The following is an 8,459-nucleotide window of genomic DNA, read 5'->3' as shown; positions in this document are numbered from 1 at the left end:
TAAGTATCCTTAAATATATGAAGTCCTTCCCTATTTGGGCATGATTAAGTTGTGTAATTCACCTGCTTGTCTTGGGAAACAGCTTTTAATGTTAAAGTAGTATGGGCTTTTGTATCAAACTAATATTTAGGAGTCAGAATGCTTTTATGTTCACTGCTTTATTAAGCAGCTAAAATAGTATCTGGTCCTTAGTAGGGTAAATAGTTGCCGGGCCAAGAATTGTGTGTGTAGTGTGTATTTCTGTGCGTTTCTCTTTGATTTTAGCTAATTAATTTACGATGGCAAGTTTACTGTAATTTTAAAATTCTGAATGCAGAAATCTCTTGGTTCCTAGAGGATGGTATTTTTCTGGATGCAATGAGAGTCAACCCAAGTAGCAGGAAATAGTAAATCTTGAGAAAGAGACTTTGTTAAGAAGTTTTATTTTGAGAAAGGTTCAAACTTAAAGAGAAATGGCAGCAATTATACCTTTACATTTTGTGTACCCTCATTTGGATTCACTCACATTGGCTTTCTGTATGTTACGTATTATTTGCTGAACCACCAGAAATTAAGTGGCATACACCCCTTTATCTCTTGAGTATTTCAGTTTGTGTCTCCTAAGGATAAGGGCATTCTGTTGCATAACCGTGCTCTGGTTATCAAATTTAGGACTTTTAAGATTGATATAGTATTCATATTACAATCTATGTTCAAATTGCGCCAAATGTCTTAATACTAACATTTAACAATCCCCGTTCCTATTACCCATTTCATTTAGTTGTCTCATCTCTTCAGTTTCTTCTTAATTTGGAACAGTTCCCTAGCTTGTTCTTCACAACAGTAAGAGTTTGAAGAGTTCATGCCAGCTGTTAAGGAATGTTCCTTGATTTAGATTATTCTAATACTTTTTCCTCATACCTCGATTCAGGTTATGAATTTTGGCAGGAATATTAAATACTGGTGCATTACACCAGATGGCATACATCATGTCAGTTGATCCCATTATTGGTGTTAACTCTTAACTTGGTTAAGGTGTTACCCACCAGATTTCTCTATTACAAAGTTTTTTTTCCCCTTCATAATGTTCTGTGGGAGGATATATTGAAACTATCTTTCAACAAACCCAGTGATTTTAGCATATAATTATTTTTGCTCGAATCATTTATACCTTCTGTATTTGCTGGTATTCTGTCAGGAAGAGCTTTTCCTCCTGGTAGACCCCAGTTCTCATTTCCTGTGTTATCTGGCATTCACCTTACTCCAATTCAGCCAGTGGGGGGCGCCCTTTCTGGCTTCCTTCATGAGATTTTATTAGTCTTTATTTTTTTTTAAGATTTTATTTATTTATTTGACAGGCAGCGAGAGAGGGAACACAAGCAGGGGGAGTGGGAGAGGGAGAAGCAGGCTTCCTGCTGAGCAGGGAGCCCAATGCAGGGCTCGATCCCAGAACGCTGGGATCGTGACCTGAGTTGAAGGCAGACGCTTAACAAACTGAGCCACCCAGGCGCCCGGAGAATTACTAGTCTTAATTCCCTAAAGATTCTTTCTTATGACCAAATACTTTGAAACTCAGATATATCAAATTTCTCTCTGCTTAAGTCAAACAGTACTATAAAATTATGGAAGCTTTCTGGAATGTTTTAAGGGGTAAGCTACAGGTAGACATTTTAAGGGGTAAACTACAGGTAGACATTTACCAGTGGTCAAGGTTCTGCCACCAGAAGGGGCAATTTTAAAGAACAGTATCCTAATTCTTACATTGATTTTGAAATACCACCCCTTTTATTTCTTCGTGTGTGTGCCCTAGTTGCTGTTTAAAAATCACATAGTGCATATGAAACTAAATTCTCATAAAAAATAAGGTAAAATCCATCTTGACTAGCTCTCTTCCTGTTAACCCTCTTGCTCTCATTTGTTCTCTAGACTTAACTACTTTTAATGGTTTACTGTTAACTCTACCTCCATATCTGTATGTATATTAAAATGTTTGGTTTCTGATGTTTTGACAAATGGGATTATTGATACTTTGCAGTTTGCAGAATTTGGGGATCTTTGTCAGTATTTAGGAACTTCTTCATTTTTTGTAACTATTGCATAATGTTCCAAAGGATGAATGTGTCATGGTTTAATCACTTTAATGCCCATTTCTCTGACATTCTTATTGCCAGAATTGGTGGACAACCTGCAAGTATTCTGAGAGTGGAAACCATATGAAGTGATGTTCAGAGGACCTGTTATTTCTTACAGTCTTACAAATTATGTTAGTTTATGCTTGTGTTCTTAAGGTAGAAATTCTTTCAGGTTTTCTAGTAGTAATCAAGGCTTGCAAGTTTTAGGTTAAAGCTTTTTTTTTTTTTTAACACAGAAGATGTATATATTTGGAATGTTTAGTGTTGCTTAAAATAACAGAATGATGAATAATATTCCCAGCATTTAATATTCAGCATAGATGCAGGTAAGTAATAGCACCTCACATTCAGCTAACATTACTGGTGTGAATGTATTATCCATATAATGGCATATTAAGGAATTTAAGGAATTAAGCATAAGATATTACTAGCTCGGCCATGTCTATTTGATCTGTGTGGGGAGCCCAACGGGAGTCTTACTGGCATAAAAGAATGATTTTTCTGTGAGATGTTCTGTGCCCTGTGCACAGAAGTATGAAATTCCATTTAAGGAAGCTGTTGGAGAGAAATAAAATGGCTGATTTCATGTAAGAGTAGGTAGGACTTACTCATGATCCATGTGAGACAACTCATAAGTTACTGGGAAACACTGCATGGGCTTGGAGATCCTGCATTAGCATAAGTACCAAGCACAGTTCTAAGCATATCACATTAACTGAACCCCCCTCAGCATCATTAAGAAGTAGGTGGTTATTCCTACATTGCATCCTACAGACAAGGACATTGCTTGATGTCACAGTAGGAAGTGGCAGGTCTGCCATACCTTGTTGATTAAGTGAAGAATATGTGGGGAAATGGATGCTATAAAAATAAGAGGAGCAATTAGGAGTGATCAAAGGGATATCCGCCTAATCTGAATGTTTTCAATTTACAGTGCCCTAGTAACATAAAAAGGGCACTCTTTAAATAGGCTTCCCTCTATCATAACTTCTAATGAGTTTATATTTACTAAAGACCATATGAGAAGCTTACCCTCAGTAGTCAGATTAATTTCACCTTGTTGAAACAAAAGTAAACTAGGATAAAAGAATTGTGCCCTAATCCTACTTAAGACTGGTTCTGAGATAAACTGGCATATTTATTAGTTTATTATTTAGTTATTTATTTTAAAGATTTAATTTACTTATTTGATGGAGAGAAAGCCAGCGAGAGAGGGAACACAGGCAGGGGGAGTGGGAGAGGAAGAAGCAGGCTCCCAGCGGAGGAGCCTGATGTGGGGCTCGATCCCGGGACTCAGATCACGCCCTGAGCCAAAGGCAGACGCTTAACAACTGAGCCACCCAGGTGCCCCTATTAAGTTTATTTTTTAAGCTGGCATTTTTAGATAAGCCACTATATTATGTGGGTAGCTATCTATCTATATATATGTTTTAAAGATTTTACTTGAGAGAATGAGCGTGAGCTGGAGAAGGAGCAGGGAGGAGGGTGAGGAAGGGGTAAAGAATGTCAGACAGATCCTGAGCTGAGCACAGAGCCCAACACAGGGCTTGATCCCATGACCTGAGCTGAAACCCAAGGGCTGGACGCTTAACCCACTGAGCCATCCAGGTGCCCCTGTGGGTAGCTGTTGGAAAGCATAAGAATGTGTTATTTAAAGTTGAGAGCTGGATTTATTTGAAAATGCCCTTGGCTCTTGGGCCCTGTGAGCCTGCTGTATTACAGGCCTTGGTATTTGTCCCATCTGATCCACTGATTACAGGCCTTGGTATTTGTCCCATCTGATCCACTGATTAGAGTATCACAAGTTGCAGATACTTGGCAGTGGGTGCATGTCTCCCAGTCTCCCAGAATTGATTGGGAGTGGTGGAGATGAACAGTAATAGGCTATCCACTCTACACGGCATAAAGGAAGGAGAGCAACAGATGTCCCTGACGGGTTTCTGCCTATACTCTTGGTGACCGCTGGACACCAGGTGTTTTTTAGACTTTTTTTTTTTTATAACAATGTGAGCTTCTATTTGTGCTGTCCTCCCATGTTTCATTTATTGTTAACCAGTCAGCAGTTATATAACGCTGAGAGCAGTAATAGTAATAGGCATTTCTTTCTTCATCTTGTGCCTTTTTAGTGTTCTTCAGCGTGAGTTTGCACATACATAAATACAAACTGCTAAATTCTGCACTAACACTGGCTGGACTGTGTCTGTTCATCAGGTCGCTTACTGGCAAGCAGGCCCAGGTCAGTCCACCCCATGCAGGTGACGGCAGAGGGTGCAGACACACTTCAGGGCCTTAGTTTCAAGTCCATGAACTCCAGAGGAAAGGACCCTCGAGACTCCCTGGGCTGTGCTCACATACGTGGGAAATGTGCTTTCCAGTAGGGCCTGAAAAATTGTAGATGATATGCCCTGAGACCTTTGCATAAACCCAGATCCCCAGATCCCCAGTCCTGCCAGAACATTTGATCACTGAGTGAATGTCAATGAAGTGCCCTCCTCAAACTTTGCAATTCTGTAAATATATACTACAGCTTTAAAAATCTTTCATGCTACAACTTTTTACCTAATTTTTTTACTTTGGTGGTAGTTTTCACGTTAACTGGTAGGGATAGTTCAAATTGTTTCTTTTGGGGTGTCCACCATTTTTAACCTGTGCTGCTTTTTATTGAACATAATCCCATTGTACTTCCACCACCCTCCGAGGCTGAGACAGTAGTCGGTGCAGTTGTTTTCCTCTTGGAGAATATTGGATATTTAGAAGATGAAGTGTCTTTTTTGTCTTTTGCACATCTGCTTAGAGTTCTTAAGTGAGAGATTTTCCTGTTCCTTGATGAGATTGAAGCCAGGGAGCTAGAAATGCCCAAAATCTGCCCTGGCAGTAACACTACCTCATGGGCTCCTGTGGGGGAGGCAGGGAGCTCTAGTGGGATAGAAATTAAGCTAATACTTTTATCAAATTTCTAGACATCCCAGTGTACAGTTCTAGTGAAACACCGAAGACTGGCTTCTAGGGCCTCAGGATCCTCAGCTTGGATTCTGCCTCAAACCTTTTTTCCTTCTTGGAGAGCAATAGGATACTGTTTTGAGATATAAAGGTCCTTCATTTCTGTGTTCTCATTACATTCCCCACCATAGAGACTTTGTAAATAGCTGACTTCCTGAAAGCTGGAGATAGGCTAGATTTGAATCTGAATGGATTTTTTTTTCACTTTAAGTTTATGAAAGTAATACATGCACAGTTAAAAACAATATTCCTAGGTGGCTTAGTCGGTTGGGGATCTGCCTTCGTCTCGGGTCGTGATCTTGTGGTCCTGGGATCAAGACCCGCGTCAGGCTCCCTGCTCAGCGGGGAAGCCTGCTTCTCCCTCCCTTTCTCCTGCCATTACCCCTGCTTGTATTCTCTCTCTCTCTCTCACAAATAAAATCTTAAAAGAACCCCAATATTCCTAAAAGATTTGTGATGATATCAACATTCCATAGCATTTTCCTCCCTCTGCTCCTCCCTTACGTAGCTGCTATATGTACTTGACGTAGAGTACATACAGCAGCTAAATTCAAACTAGCACCAAATTTCTTATTTTGCAGATTTACAGTGGATTCTCTTCATAAGGTTGTTAGAATAGATGGCATGTTACACTGCATTTTCCTCAAGGTGATCAACATGCCAGAGGCTTGTGGATAAAATCTGTTGCACAGATTCATTGTAGCCCTTCCAATCAGCTTGATTGTGTGCTGCCATTGTGACTTGCTTTGACCACAGAATGCCGCAGAGTGACATGTGGCTTCTGAACTTCAGCCTTGCCGATTCTCAGTGCTTTTTCTGAACAAAGCTTGTAAACAAGCTTGAGGGTGAGACCCAGTAGAAAGAGTGACTGCTGGAAAAAGGCCCAGGTTTCCTAGCTATTACAGCGATGACAGCTGGAGCTCCTGATGTAGAGTGAGCTCTGCAAGTGATGTCCCTACAGAGCAGAAGAGTCACTGAGCTGAGCCCAGATTAAACTGCCAAACTAAGGAATGGAAGCAAATAAATGGTTGTGTAAAGTCACTTAGTTTTGGTTTGTCACTTAGTTTGTTACCCAGCGATAGATAAGGATACAAACCTAATAAAGCCCTCAATCTAGTTAATAAAAAAGCATTTCTAATTAACAAATGAGCAACTCCCTAGAAGTGAGTGAGTGGGTAAATGGGACCATTAGGCATTGTTTTTCTCTGTTGAACAGTCTCATACAAGTTCCCATGCTGAAAATTTTCACATTTCTCAGAATTAGCTTTACATAATAGCTCTATTTGTTCAGTGAAAAAAACATAGTTTTAAGCTAGTATTTTAGCAAAATACATCCTTTACCTGGCATTTTAGAGAAAAGTAGTCCCCGTTTCTCTAATTTTACTTCCTGTTGAGTAACCATGGAGTTTAAAGTCAAAGACAGGAAAACAAAAACAAAAACTTTTTAAGCCTGATGTTAAATGCTGAGAAAAACTGGAGATAATAGAAAGTTTTTAGTTAGGCAACCAGGATTCCCTTTAGTGAAAGTAAGATCTTAAAATGAACAGGAATAGGATGAATGCTATACAAGTAGAAAAGACTAGTCCATTTAAACAAGTTCAGGACCAAATCAATATGGTATTTGAAGCTATTTGATTTGTGAATAGAGTTCTTCTGTTCTAATACAGTCCTAATTATGTCACTAGTAGAGTCAGGACTAAAAATCAGTTTCTTTTCTGTGCTGGTTTGGTGGTATAATTCTTTGGATGTTTGCATTCCAGATTTCCTGTGTATTTAATTTACTATTTTCTTAATCAGAACTGTGGGTCAGGATCTCCACTCATGCTGTGATCTGTCCGTGGTACTTGGCAAAGCTCACTAGCACTGTGAAAAGATTCCCAGCCAGCCATGAAAGCGCAGTTGATTTAAAGCTATCTGAGATGCTAAGAGAGCAAGGAAATCACACTGGGACACTTGACGTTTGTTCAGCATTGCTGAAGTAAGACAGCAAGAGAATAGCACATCACACCCATACTCTGTCCTAGCCCTGAGGAATACTCTTCTCACAGTAGAATTGTGTATAGTAGGATTCAAAGGAAGCTAGAAAGAATTAATGTGGCAGTTACAGACTTTCCATGGAAATTGTGTCATTACCTTTAAAGGTCTTCAAAGTGGCCTGAGATAACATTTACCCCCTGAAGTTGAAAAGTTCTCTCCTTTAGACTTGTGATGCATTCCCAAAATAGAGGAAGTATTGTGTAGTGGTTAGAAGCATGGGTGCTATCAGATGGGATTGTTTTGTATCCTGATTATGGTGGTCATTACACAAACATACATATATTGAAATCCATAGAACTGTACAGTGAGAGGGAAAAAAGTCAGTTTCCCTGTATAATTAAACCCACATGGGTGCTGAACCTAGAGTTTGTTTGAATCACAGCTCCATTGTTCATTAGTTGTGTGACCCTGGGCAAGTTATTTGTGCCTCAGTTTCCCCATCTGTAAATGCAGGTAATAACAGTATCTCCCGCATGGAGTTTACTGTAGGGATTCAGCTAATATATGTAAAACACTTAAAACAGTGCCTGTCTCATTGTATATACTATGAAAGGGATAGCTACTATTATTATAATGTAAAGGAATAAAAAGATGTATGGGCTATCATATGATCATAGCAACCACGATTAGTATGAAATACAACTACCAGGAGGTGGTGTCCTTATGCAGGGAAGGAAGAAACCCTAGAAGAATGCAAATGCTACTAAGCAAAAAAAAAAATTTTTTTTTTTTTAAGAGAGTGCATATGCGTGTGAGCACGCATGCCCTGTTGGAGGGTAGGGGCAGAGAGAGAGAGAATCTTAAGCAGGCTCCACACCCACCCAGTGCAAAGCCCAATGCGGTGCTTGATCTCACAACCCTGAGATTGTGACCTGAGCCGAAGTCAAGAGTCAGATGCTTAACTGACTGAGCCACCCAGGTGCCCCTCTACTAAGCAAATTTGAGTCTGCTCTGCTGCTGTTTTCCAGGGAAGGCAAAACCCAACCAAACAAGAAAATCCCCTCATTCTCCTAATTCATTCAATTATGCATTGAATGACTGCTATTTTCCAGGGACTTACTGTAAAGTTAGAAAGGATCTTGGCAGTCTTTCACTTCCCACATCACCTGATTACGTGTTCTCCAGCACATGTGTCTCTCTTTTTTTTTTTTTTTTGTGGCCTGGCTTTTCAGATTTACCCATAGCTACTGGCTAAAAGTACTGATAATGTCTTCTACTAAGCATCATATCTATTGCATCTACCAGTGAGAATATTAAGACCAAAGAAATTCTTCCACTAGGTTGATTACCTACAAGGTAAATTCTTTTTTT

The sequence above is a fragment of the Ailuropoda melanoleuca genome, chromosome 11 (genome assembly GCF_002007445.2).
Source record: "Ailuropoda melanoleuca isolate Jingjing chromosome 11, ASM200744v2, whole genome shotgun sequence".
Lineage (NCBI taxonomy): Eukaryota > Metazoa > Chordata > Mammalia > Carnivora > Ursidae > Ailuropoda > Ailuropoda melanoleuca.
Note: the sequence above shows the minus strand (reverse complement) of the source record.